Here is a 13140-nt window from a genome sequence, read left to right as displayed (position 1 = left end):
GGCACTTCCAGGTCGGCTCTGGGTCGGCAGTATGCGCAGGCACTTACCTGGCGCACACATCCTTGCACATGCGCATGACGTCAGTGGTAACGTCATGTGCAGAGCGCTCCTGGCTGCACGCGATCAAAGACGTGCACCGCCATGTCAGCGCCTGAGGCTGAGCTGACCAGCAGGAGAGCCCCTCAGTCAGCCTGGGGAGGGGGGTTCTGGTGAACAGAGCCAGGCGCTGGGCCTAGGGCAATTACCCCACTCGCCCCCTATTGGCTGCCTCTGGGTAAGGTACAAGAAGACAGTATTTGGAAATCAGGAAAAGGTTAGAGGTCAGGGGGGAGCCTATGCTGGAGGGGGAGCTTAGGGTGAAGTGTGTAGATAAGGTTTACATTAGGAACAAAGGTTAAATATAGGTATCAGAAAATTATAATGAAGGGAAGAGGTTAGGATTAGGCTTCAGGAAGAGGTTAGGATTAGGCTTCAGGAAGGGGTTAGGATTAGGCTTCAGGAAGGGGTTAGGATTAGGCTTCAGGAAGGGGTTAGGATTAGGCTTCAGAAAGAGGTTAGGATTAGGCTTCAGGAAGAGGTTAGGATTAGGCTTCAGGAAGAGGTTAGGATTAGGCTTCAGGAAGGGGTTAGGATTAGGCTTCAGGAAGAGGTTAGGATTAGGCTTCAGGAAGGGGTTAGGATTAGGCTTCAGGAAGGGGTTAGGATTAGGCTTCAGGAAGGGGTTAGGATTAGGCTTCAGGAAGGGGTTAGGGTTAGGCTTCAGGAAGGGGTTAGGATTAGGCTTCAGGAAGAGGTTAGGATTAGGCTTCAGGAAGAGGTTAGGATTAGGCTTCAGGAAGGGGTTAGGATTAGGCTTCAGGAAGGGGTTAGGATTAGGCTTCAGGAAGGGGTTAGGATTAGGCTTCAGGAAGGGGTTAGGATTAGGCTTCAGGAAGGGGTTAGGATTAGGCTTCAGGAAGAGGCTAGGATTAGGCTTCAGGAAGGGGTTAGGATTAGGCTTCAGGAAGAGGTTAGGTCTAGGCTTCAGGAAGGGGTTAGGATTAGGCTTCAGGAAGAGGTTAGGATTAGGCTTCAGGAAGAGGTTAGGATTAGGCTTCAGGAAGGGGTTAGGATTAGGCTTCAGGAAGGGGTTAGGATTAGGCTTCAGGAAGGGGTTAGGATTAGGCTTCAGGAAGGGGTTAGGGTTAGGCTTCAGGAAGGGGTTAGGATTAGGCTTCAGGAAGAGGTTAGGATTAGGCTTCAGGAAGAGGTTAGGATTAGGCTTCAGGAAGGGGTTAGGATTAGGCTTCAGGAAGGGGTTAGGATTAGGCTTCAGGAAGGGGTTAGGATTAGGCTTCAGGAAGGGGTTAGGATTAGGCTTCAGGAAGAGGTTAGGATTAGGCTTCAGGAAGGGGTTAGGATTAGGCTTCAGGAAGGGGTTAGGATTAGGCTTCAGGAAGAGGTTAGGATTAGGCTTCAGGAAGGGGTTAGGATTAGGCTTCAGGAAGGGGTTAGGATTAGGCTTCAGGAAGGGGTTATGATTAGGCTTCAGGAAGGGGTTAGGATTAGGGTTAGGGTCAGGAAGGGGTTAGGATTAGGCTTCAGGAAGAGGTTAGGATTAGGCTTCAGGAAGAGGTTAGGCTTCAGGAAGGGGTTAGGATTAGGCTTCAGGAAGGGGTTAGGATTAGGCTTCAGGAAGGGGTTAGGATTAGGCTTCAGGAAGAGGTTAGGATTAGGCTTCAGGAAGAGGTTAGGATTAGGCTTCAGGAAGGGGTTAGGATTAGGCTTCAGGAAGAGGTTAGGATTAGGCTTCAGGAAGAGGTTAGGATTAGGCTTCAGGAAGAGGTTAGGATTAGGCTTCAGGAAGGGGTTAGGATTAGGCTTCAGGAAGGGGTTAGGATTAGGCTTCAGGAAGGGGTTAGGATTAGGCTTCAGGAAGAGGTTAGGATTAGGCTTCAGGAAGGGGTTAGGATTAGGCTATAGAAAGGGGTTAGGATTAGGCTTCAGGAAGGGGTTAGGATTAGGCTTCAGGAAGGGGTTAGGATTAGGCTTCAGGAAGAGGTTAGGATTAGGCTTCAGGAAGGGGTTAGGATTAGGCTTCAGGAAGAGGTTAGGATTAGGCTTCAGGAAGGGGTTAGGATTAGGCTTCAGGAAGGGGTTAGGATTAGGCTTCAGGAAGGGGTTAGGATTAGGGTTAGGGTTAGGGTCAGGAAGGGGTTAGGATTAGGCTTCAGGAAGAGGTTAGGATTAGGCTTCAGGAAGAGGTTAGGCTTCAGGAAGGGGTTAGGATTAGGCTTCAGGAAGGGGTTAGGATTAGGCTTCAGGAAGGGGTTAGGATTAGGCTTCAGGAAGAGGTTAGGATTAGGCTTCAGGAAGGGGTTAGGATTAGGCTTCAGGAAGGGGTTAGGATTAGGCTTCAGGAAGGGGTTAGGATTAGGCTTCAGGAAGAGGTTAGGATTAGGCTATAGAAAGGGGTTAGGATTAGGCTTCAGGAAGGGGTTAGGATTAGGCTTCAGGAAGGGGTTAGGATTAGGCTTCAGGAAGGGGTTAGGATTAGGCTATAGGAAGGGGTTAGGATTAGGCTTCAGGAAGGGGTTAGGATTAGGCTTCAGGAAGAGGTTAGGATTAGGCTTCAGGAAGAGGTTAGGATTAGGCTTCAGGAAGAGGTTAGGATTAGGCTTCAGGAAGGGGTTAGGATTAGGCTTCAGGAAGAGGTTAGGATTAGGCTTCAGGAAGAGGTTAGGATTAGGCTTCAGGAAGGGGTTAGGATTAGGCTTCAGGAAGGGGTTAGGATTAGGCTTCAGGAAGGGGTTAGGATTAGGCTTCAGGAAGGGGTTAGGATTAGGCTTCAGGAAGGGGTTAGGATTAGGCTTCAGGAAGGGGTTAGGATTAGGCTTCAGGAAGAGGCTAGGATTAGGCTTCAGGAAGAGGTTAGGATTAGGCTTCAGGAAGGGGTTAGGATTAGGCTTCAGGAAGAGGCTAGGATTAGGCTTCAGGAAGGGGTTAGGATTAGGCTTCAGGAAGAGGTTAGGTCTAGGCTTCAGGAAGGGGTTAGGATTAGGCTTCAGGAAGAGGTTAGGATTAGGCTTCAGGAAGGGGTTAGGATTAGGCTTCAGGAAGGGGTTAGGATTAGGCTTCAGGAAGGGGTTAGGGTTAGGCTTCAGGAAGGGGTTAGGATTAGGCTTCAGGAAGAGGTTAGGATTAGGCTTCAGGAAGAGGTTAGGATTAGGCTTCAGGAAGGGGTTAGGATTAGGCTTCAGGAAGGGGTTAGGATTAGGCTTCAGGAAGAGGTTAGGATTAGGCTTCAGGAAGGGGTTAGGATTAGGCTTCAGGAAGGGGTTAGGATTAGGCTTCAGGAAGGGGTTAGGATTAGGCTTCAGGAAGGGGTTATGATTAGGCTTCAGGAAGGGGTTAGGATTAGGCTTCAGGAAGGGGTTAGGATTAGGCTTCAGGAAGGGGTTAGGATTAGGGTTAGGGTTAGGGTCAGGAAGGGGTTAGGATTAGGCTTCAGGAAGAGGTTAGGATTAGGCTTCAGGAAGAGGTTAGGCTTCAGGAAGGGGTTAGGATTAGGCTTCAGGAAGGGGTTAGGATTAGGCTTCAGGAAGAGGTTAGGATTAGGCTTCAGGAAGAGGTTAGGATTAGGCTTCAGGAAGGGGTTAGGATTAGGCTTCAGGAAGAGGTTAGGATTAGGCTTCAGGAAGAGGTTAGGATTAGGCTTCAGGAAGGGGTTAGGATTAGGCTTCAGGAAGGGGTTAGGATTAGGCTTCAGGAAGAGGTTAGGATTAGGCTTCAGGAAGGGGTTAGGATTAGGCTATAGAAAGGGGTTAGGATTAGGCTTCAGGAAGGGGTTAGGATTAGGCTTCAGGAAGGGGTTAGGATTAGGCTTCAGGAAGGGGTTAGGATTAGGCTTCAGGAAGAGGTTAGGATTAGGCTTCAGGAAGGGGTTAGGATTAGGCTTCAGGAAGGGGTTAGGATTAGGCTTCAGGAAGGGGTTAGGGTTAGGGTTAGGGTCAGGAAGGGGTTAGGATTAGGCTTCAGGAAGAGGTTAGGATTAGGCTTCAGGAAGAGGTTAGGCTTCAGGAAGGGGTTAGGATTAGGCTTCAGGAAGGGGTTAGGATTAGGCTTCAGGAAGGGGTTAGGATTAGGCTTCAGGAAGAGGTTAGGATTAGGCTTCAGGAAGAGGTTAGGATTAGGCTTCAGGAAGGGGTTAGGATTAGGCTTCAGGAAGGGGTTAGGATTAGGCTTCAGGAAGGGGTTAGGATTAGGCTTCAGGAAGAGGTTAGGATTAGGCTTCAGGGAGAGGTTAGGATTAGGCTTCAGGAAGGGGTTAGGATTAGGCTTCAGGAAGAGGTTAGGATTAGGCTTCAGGAAGAGGTTAGGATTAGGCTTCAGGAAGGGGTTAGGATTAGGCTTCAGGAAGGGGTTAGGATTAGGCTTCAGGAAGGGGTTAGGATTAGGCTTCAGGAAGGGGTTAGGATTAGGCTTCAGGAAGAGGTTAGGATTAGGCTTCAGGAAGAGGTTAGGATTAGGCTTCAGGAAGGGGTTAGGATTAGGCTTCAGGAAGAGGTTAGGATTAGGCTTCAGGAAGGGGTTAGGATTAGGCTTCAGGAAGAGGTTAGGATTAGGCTTCAGGAGGAGGTTAGGATTAGGCTTCAGGAAGAGGTTAGGATTAGGCTTCAGGAAGGGGTTAGGATTAGGCTTCAGGAATGGGTTAGGATTGGGCTTCAGGAAGAGGTTAGGATTAGGCTATAGGAAGGGGTTAGGATTAGGCTATAGGAAGGGGTTAGGATTAGGCTTCAGGAAGAGGTTAGGATTAGGCTATAGGAAGGGGTAAGGATTAGGCTTCAGGAAGAGGTTAGGATTAGGCTTCAGGAAGAGGTTAGGATTAGGCTTCAGGAAGGGGTTAGGATTAGGCTTCAGGAATGGGTTAGGATTGGGCTTCAGGAAGAGGTTAGGATTAGGCTATAGGAAGGGGTTAGGATTAGGCTATAGGAAGGGGTTAGGATTAGGCTTCAGGAAGAGGTTAGGATTAGGCTATAGGAAGGGGTTAGGATTAGGCTATAGGAAGGGGTTAGGATTAGGCTTCAGGAAGAGGTTAGGATTAGGCTATAGGAAGGGGTAAGGATTAGGCTTCAGGAAGGGGTTAGGATTAGGCTTCAGGAAGGGGTTATGATTGGGCTTCAGGAAGGGGTTATGATTAGGCTTCAGGAAGAGGTTAGGATTAGGCTTCAGGAAGGGGTTAGGATTAGGCTTCAGGAAGGGGTTAGGATTAGGCTTCAGGAAGGGGTTAGGATTAGGCTTCAGGAAGAGGTTAGGATTAGGCTTCAGGAAGGGGTTAGGATTAGGCTATAGGAAGGGGTTAGGATTAGGCTTCAGGAAGGGGTTAGGATTAGGCTATAGGAAGGGGTTAGGATTAGGCTTCAGGAAGGGGTTAGGATTAGGCTTCAGGAAGAGGTTAGGATTAGGCTTCAGGAAGAGGTTAGGATCAGGCTTCAGGAAGGGGTTAGGATTAGGCTATAGGAAGGGGTTAGGATTAGGCTTCAGGAAGGGGTTAGGATTAGGCTTCAGGAAGGGGTTAGGATTAGGCTTCAGGAAAGGGTTAGGATTAGGCTATAGGAAGGGGTTAGGATTAGGCTTCAGGAAGGGGTTAGGATTAGGCTTCAGGAAGGGGTTAGGATTAGGCTTCAGGAAGAGGTTAGGATTAGGCTTCAGGAAGAGGTTAGGATTAGGCTTCAGGAAGGGGTTAGGATTAGGCTATAGGAAGGGGTTAGGATTAGGCTTCAGGAAGGGGTTAGGATTAGGCTATAGGAAGGGGTTAGGATTAGGCTTCAGGAAGAGGTTAGGATTAGGCTATAGGAAGGGGTTAGGATTAGGCTTCAGGAAGGGGTTAGGATTAGGCTTCAGGAAGGGGTCAGGATTGGGCTTCAGGAAGAGGTTAGGATTAGGCTTCAGGAAGGGGTTAGGATTGGGCTTCAGGAAGAGGTTAGGATTAGGCTTCAGGAAGGGGTTAGGATTAGGCTTCAGGAAGGGGTTAGGATTAGGCTTCAGGAAGGGGTTAGGATTAGGCTTCAGGAAGGGGTTAGGCTTCAGGAAGGGGTTAGGATTAGGCTTCAGGAAGAGGTTAGGATTAGGCTTCAGGAAGGGGTTAGGATTAGGCTTCAGGAAGGGGTTAGGATTAGGCTTCATGAAGGGGTTAGGATTAGGCTTCAGGAAGGGGTTAGGCATGGAGAATATTGATAGGCATGAAACGCTTGGGGAGGGTTAGGCCATGCATGTCTTGTGGGTGCTGTTATACCCGACTCACTGTGTATTCTCTCTGTGCTCAGATCTCACCCCCATGTCGTGCTCCTGCGGCTCGGCCTGTGGCTCCTGGGACATCCGGAATAAGAACACCTGTCACTGTCAGTGCGTAAACATCGACTGGACAATGGCCCACTGCTGCAAGCTTACCTATAAGCAGGGCTAAGCGTGACTGACCTGACCACACCTGGCCAGAAGATCATCTCACTGAAGACCATGCAGAAGAAATAAATCTATCATACAGAATCCTGTACGCGTTGTGTCATCATTACTCATCACTCAGTTCTGCAAAGTATAATGAGAAGTAGCCAAAGCTGTCAGCGTGTTACGTGTTACATGTCCTGCCAGGAGGCCCCCTCTTGTCTCCCTCGTCATGTCACTATCATACGTGAGACCTGACTGTGAGCACAAGGTGTGGGGCCTCCAAGATGTCCTCCATCACCTCTCCCAGCCACACCACTGTGTGACATCTCCAGCAATCCCTCCACCTCTCCTGTATCCATTACTGGAACATCCTCCTGAGTGTGGCCTACCTGAACCGACTCCACTTCAAACCATGTTCAACTCTGCAATATCAGGTTTGGATAGGCACATCTTGCCGTGGATGATTGGGTGCTCAGCCTTGATGCAGAAGTAACATCAATCCAGTATAAGCAATTCAAGTTCGGGTGGCACACCAGTATCAATATTCCAAGCAGTTTTATTGCATGCACAACATGACAATTGTTTCGGGGCCACGGAGGGTCCCCTTCATCAGATAAAGTGCACTTTATCTTATGAAGGGGACCCTTCGTAGCCCCAAAACAATTGTCATGTTGTGCATGCAATAAAACTGCTTGGAATATTGATACTGGTGTGCCACCCGAACTTGAATTGCATGTTCAACTCTGAGGAACCCACTTACCTTTCTGCTTGCTCTTCCAAGTCCACACCCCTTGGCCATTCCCTCCACTGGCCACTCCCCTCGGCCATCCCCTCCATTGGCCACTCCCCTCAGCCATTCCCTCCACTGGCCACTCCCCTCGGTCATTCCCTCCACTGGCCGCTTCCCTAGGCCAGTGGTTCTCAACCTAGTGTCTGCGGACCCCTGAAGGTACATCAGCACCTGTCAGGGGTCCCCTAGGGGCCAAAAACAGAATGGCGGATCTTGCCTCCCAGGAGAGAAGTGGCAGGCAGTGTCCGCAGCAAGGGGCGCTTTAACTTACATGATCCTGTTCCAGCACGGACGCCTCTCAACGCTCTTCTCCTGTCGCCGCCTTGCATCCTTTCTCCATGGTTCCCTGGCCCCCTTACATCTGAATCCATCTCTGGTCAAAGGTGCCACCGGAAGTAACCATGGCGGTAGGCCACGGCAAGAAGAGGAGAGCGCGGGGAGAGGAGGAGAGCGCGCCGCAGCATCACTGCTGAATATGCAAATCATCCTTTATTGATGACAAGCTGACACATCATTGCATTCCAGCAGTTCTGGGGGTGTGGCCAGCTTACAGGGACAACAATGGGTGATTTGTATATTCAGCAGTGATGCATTGTTGGAGACATCATATGCTCACTCCAACCTGAGTTATTGCAAATTCTTTCTGTTATAAGTAGGCAAACTTTTATTTTTCCTAACATTTTAGTAAGAGGTTTTTTTGGTCCATTGTAGCCCCTCACACATTCCTGGAAGTTCTGGTTCACCAGGAGCTTGCTGGTTAGTCTGTACCTCTGGGAGTTTCAAGTCCTACACCATAGAGCCACATTAATCCATGCCATGCACTGATGAGGATCAACCAGTCAGAAACAGTCTGTATGCATGTTGGATTATTATGGCTCTGTATAAATTAACAAGCCGACACATCATTGCATTCCAGCGGTTCTGGAGGTGTGTTTAGCTTCTAATGGTACAATGGTTAATTTGCACATACTCAGCAGTGATGCTCTGGGAGACATCTCAAGCTCACTCCAACCTGAATTATCACAAATACTTTCTGTTTCAAGACACTTTTGTTTTGCTCTGAAAGATAAACAAAAGCATAATAATCTTTATAGAAAAACATTTATTTGTTACAGCCGATAGAAATCCTGTAATAAATCTGCAGCGTGTCTACTTCCTGCTTTCAAGGAAGCAGACATAGGGCTTGAGTCACAAAGCCGTGCTAACCTACATAGCACCTTTGGGTGTGATAAGCAGGGTGCTAAGTAGGTTAGTACCGGTTTGTAAATCACATCGCACACAAAGTTCCGCGTGCAAAACTTTGCGTGCGCACAGCGCGGTGTGTGCGAAACGTCACATAGAGGTGAATGGGCACTTCGCGCACACCATGCTGCGCGCGCGCAAAACTTTACATGTGATCAGAACTGATCATGCCTAAACTTAGTTTACTAATTACAACAGAGAGAAAATGTGTGCATCAACCAAGTGAACCTGACAAATCTGGCTTTGCAAATTTGGCCTATTGGCTAATCACAAGACATTGCTCATGCAAATAAGCATTTGCTTTCGCATGCCTAAATATGCAGGGTCAAAAACCAAAACCGCAAAACAATCGCCCTGCGGGAATTAGTTCATGCTATACAGCACTATCCAGGGGCGCCACGAGGAGGCTTCCCATTGCCCCCCTTTGCCCTCCCCGTGGCACTCCTGGATAGTGCTGTATAGCATGAACTAATTCCCACAGGGCAACCGCTTCGCGGTATTAGTTTTTGACCCTGCAAAGTTTGGCATGCGAAAGCAGATGCATTTCTGCATGAGCATGTCTCATGATAAGCCATTTTAGCCAGATTTGCACAGCCAGACTTGTAAGGGTTAAGCTTGGTGTAGAGCACGCATACATTTTCTTGTGGTTTAGCTAAACTTAGTTTAGGCGTGATAAGGGGCTTATCACAAGCATGCTAACAGTTAGCATGGCTTTGTGAATCAAGCCCACAGGGTTAACATCCTGTGTCTACAAAATTAGCTGCTCTGCCAAGGCAGCGAGCTGACATAGCTGGGAGGTCAAATTACAGTTGTGATTAGTATTAGATGAGGGTAATTTAGACAGGCTTAACTCTCTAAATGTCAGTGTGAATGAAGAGAATAGCAGCGCTTGCACCTTCCTTCCAGTATATGAAGCTTTATTCCATTTCAAAAATGGAAAATGAACCAGGATAGAAAGGACCAGCGTGGTTTGAATTATAAAACAACATATTTTTCGTATGAAATCTTTATGGTATGCGTGACTAGGGGTGTGATGGGGCGGGATCAGGGGTGTGGCAGGGGCATGGCTTAACTGTCCCTCTTTCTCATCTCAAAAAGTTGGGAGGTATGACCAAACCAGGGTCGGCGCTGCCATTTAGGCAAAGGGGGCAATTGCCCCAGGGCCCCGCCTGCTGCCCCCTCCCCCTTCTCTGCCACAAACCGTGGCTTCAATCCAGCATAGACTGGGGCACATAATTTGTCAAGCAGGGGAAGCAGAGAGGTGGGGGAGATGCTAGGAGAGAGCAGTACAACAGATCCAGCACCGTCCCCTGGTGCTTCACACTGAGCACAGATGAAAGCAGGCACTGCACACATCAGCAGGCTGGATCACACGCAGCAGCTCGGGAGGGAAGCCAGGGAGCTGCTGATTCTTCTTCCATTCCTGCACACATCAGCAGGCTGGATCACACGCAGCAGCTCGGGAGGGAAGCCAGGGAGCTGCTGATTCTTCTTCCATTCCTGCACACATCAGCAGGCTGGATCACACGCAGCAGCTCGGGAGGGAAGCCAGGGAGCTGCTGATTCTTCTTCCATTCCTGCACACATCAGCAGGCTGGATCACACGCAGCAGCTCAGGAGGGAAGCCAGGGAGCTGCTGATTCTTCTTCCATTCCTGCACACATCAGCAGGCTGGATCACACGCAGCAGCTCGGGAGGGAAGCCAGGGAGCTGCTGATTCTTCTTCCATTCCTGCACACATCAGCAGGCTGGATCACACGCAGCAGCTCGGGAGGGAAGCCAGGGAGCTGCTGATTCTTCTTCCATTCCTGCACACATCAGCAGGCTGGATCACACGCAGCAGCTCGGGAGGGAAGCCAGGGAGCTGCTGATTCTTCTTCCATTCCTGCACACATTAGCAGGCTGGATCACACGCAGCAGCTCGGGAGGGAAGCCAGGGAGCTGCTGATTCTTCTTTCATTCCTGCACACATCAGCAGGCTGGATCACACGCAGCAGCTCGGGAGGGAAGCCAGGGAGCTGCTGATTCTTCTTCCATTCCTGCACACATCAGCAGGCTGGATCACACGCAGCAGCTCGGGAGGGAAGCCAGGGAGCTGCTGATTCTTCTTCCATTCCTGCACACATCAGCAGGCTGGATCACACGCAGCAGCTCGGGAGGGAAGCCAGGGAGCTGCTGATTCTTCTTCCATTCCTGCACACATCAGCAGGCTGGATCACACGCAGCAGCTCGGGAGGGAAGCCAGGGAGCTGCTGATTCTTCTTCCATTCCTGCACACATTAGCAGGCTGAATCACACGCAGCAGCTCGGGAGGGAAGCCAGGGAGCTGCTGATTCTTCTTCCATTCCTGCACACATCAGCAGGCTGGATCACACGCAGCAGCTCGGGAGGGAAGCCAGGGAGCTGCTGATTCTTCTTCCATTCCTGCACACATTAGCAGGCTGGATCACACGCAGCAGCTCGGGAGGGAAGCCAGGGAGCTGCTGATTCTTCTTCCATTCCTGCACACATTAGCAGGCTGAATCACACGCAGCAGCTCGGGAGGGAAGCCAGGGAGCTGCTGATTCTTCTTCCATTCCTGCACACATTAGCAGGCTGAATCACACGCAGCAGCTCGGGAGGGAAGCCAGGGAGCTGCTGATTCTTCTTCCATTCCTGCACACATCAGCAGGCTGGATCACACGCAGCAGCTCGGGAGGGAAGCCAGGGAGCTGCTGATTCTTCTTCCATTCCTGCACACATTAGCAGGCTGAATCACACGCAGCAGCTCGGGAGGAAAGCCAGGGAGCTGCTGATTCTTCTTCCATTCCTGCACACATCAGCAGGCTGGATCACACGCAGCAGCTCGGGAGGGAAGCCAGGGAGCTGCTGATTCTTCTTCCATTCCTGCACACATCAGCAGGCTGGATCACACGCAGCAGCTCGGGAGGGAAGCCAGGGAGCTGCTGATTCTTCTTCCATTCCTGCACACATTAGCAGGCTGAATCACACGCAGCAGCTCGGGAGGGAAGCCAGGGAGCTGCTGATTCTTCTTCCATTCCTGCACACATCAGCAGGCTGGATCACACGCAGCAGCTCGGGAGGGAAGCCAGGGAGCTGCTGATTCTTCTTCCATTCCTGCACACATTAGCAGGCTGGATCACACGCAGCAGCTCGGGAGGGAAGCCAGGGAGCTGCTGATTCTTCTTCCATTCCTGCACACATTAGCAGGCTGGATCACACGCAGCAGCTCGGGAGGGAAGCCAGGGAGCTGCTGATTCTTCTTCCATTCCTGCACACATCAGCAGGCTGGATCACACGCAGCAGCTCGGGAGGGAAGCCAGGGAGCTGCTGATTCTTCTTCCATTCCTGCACACATCAGCAGGCTGGATCACACGCAGCAGCTCGGGAGGGAAGCCAGGGAGCTGCTGATTCTTCTTCCATTCCTGCACACATTAGCAGGCTGGATCACACGCAGCAGCTCGGGAGGGAAGCCAGGGAGCTGCTGATTCTTCTTCCATTCCTGCACACATTAGCAGGCTGGATCACACGCAGCAGCTCGGAAGGGAAGCCAGGGAGCTGCTGATTCTTCTTCCATTCCTGTACACATCAGCAGGCTGGATCACACGCAGCAGCTCGGGAGGGAAGCCAGGGAGCTGCTGATTCTTCTTCCATTCCTGCACACATCAGCAGGCTGGATCACACGCAGCAGCTCGGGAGGGAAGCCAGGGAGCTGCTGATTCTTCTTCCATTCCTGCACACATGGGGCCTGATTTAGGGCTGGTTCAGACGGACGCTTGCAGAGCCAGCGTTCGGGGCTTGGTGTTAAACGCTCCCATTCAAGTGAATGGGAGCGTTTGTACCAAGCTTTGAAGCGTGTTTGCACAAACGCGGTGTTCGGGTCCCGATTTTCCCTGGCGTTCAAGGAGCCCCTGGAAGCTACATGTAGCTTCCAGGGGTGGTTAACCGCGACGGCTAATGTCCCCCTAGGGGAAGAAAAAACGCGACCGCATCCGAACGCAACGCGAACGCTGCTGAAAGCCCGCAACCGAACACGACGCCTCCAAACGTCCGTCTGAACCAGCCCTTACTAAAGTGTGTGTTAGTGCTATCACAGCAGTTATCACGTGATAACTGCTATCACATATCATAGTACTTATCATGTGATAACTGCTGTACTTATCCTGCTGTATTGAATGAAGCCCGTGATGTAAGCTGACACCTCTATCAATGCTGCTGCTCCTGCCCCAGGCACCTATCAGTACAGAAGTACTTGCACTCTATATGGCGGCTCCTCTTCTCACACTGCAAACCTTGTGCCCCCTGAGCACCTCATGCCACCCATCCCAAGTCACTAGTGCAGCTGCACATGGTACCCAGGTAGGTGGCACTTCCCAGTCCCATTACACACAGTTTTATATCCCCCAGCACTATAATCACCTATGTGCACACTGCCTCAGCGTCCTTGGTCCCTCTGTGTGTCATGTCCCAAGTCACAGTGCTGGGAAGTGCCCTTGGTCCCTCTGTGTGCCATGTCCCAAGTCACAGTGCTGGGAAGTGCCCTTGGTCCCTCTGTGTGCCATGTCCCAAGTCACAGTGCTGGGAAGTGCCCTTGGTCCCTCTGTGTGCCATGTCCCAAGTCACAGTGCTGGGAAGTGCCCTTGCTCCCTCTGTGTGCCATGTCACAAGTCACAGTGCTGGGAAGT

The 13140-nt window shown here is 50.7% G+C and overlaps 1 protein-coding gene across 3 annotated transcripts in view; it reads right to left on the bottom strand.

The window, feature by feature from the left end:
- Positions 1-13140, bottom strand: part of LOC137532606 (proteinase-activated receptor 1-like) — a 61526-nt gene that overhangs the window by 35924 nt on the left and 12462 nt on the right. The window lies entirely within an intron of this gene.

Source organism: Hyperolius riggenbachi, chromosome 1, assembly GCF_040937935.1.
Source record: "Hyperolius riggenbachi isolate aHypRig1 chromosome 1, aHypRig1.pri, whole genome shotgun sequence".
Lineage (NCBI taxonomy): Eukaryota > Metazoa > Chordata > Amphibia > Anura > Hyperoliidae > Hyperolius > Hyperolius riggenbachi.
This window is presented reverse-complemented; position numbering and strand designations above follow the sequence as displayed.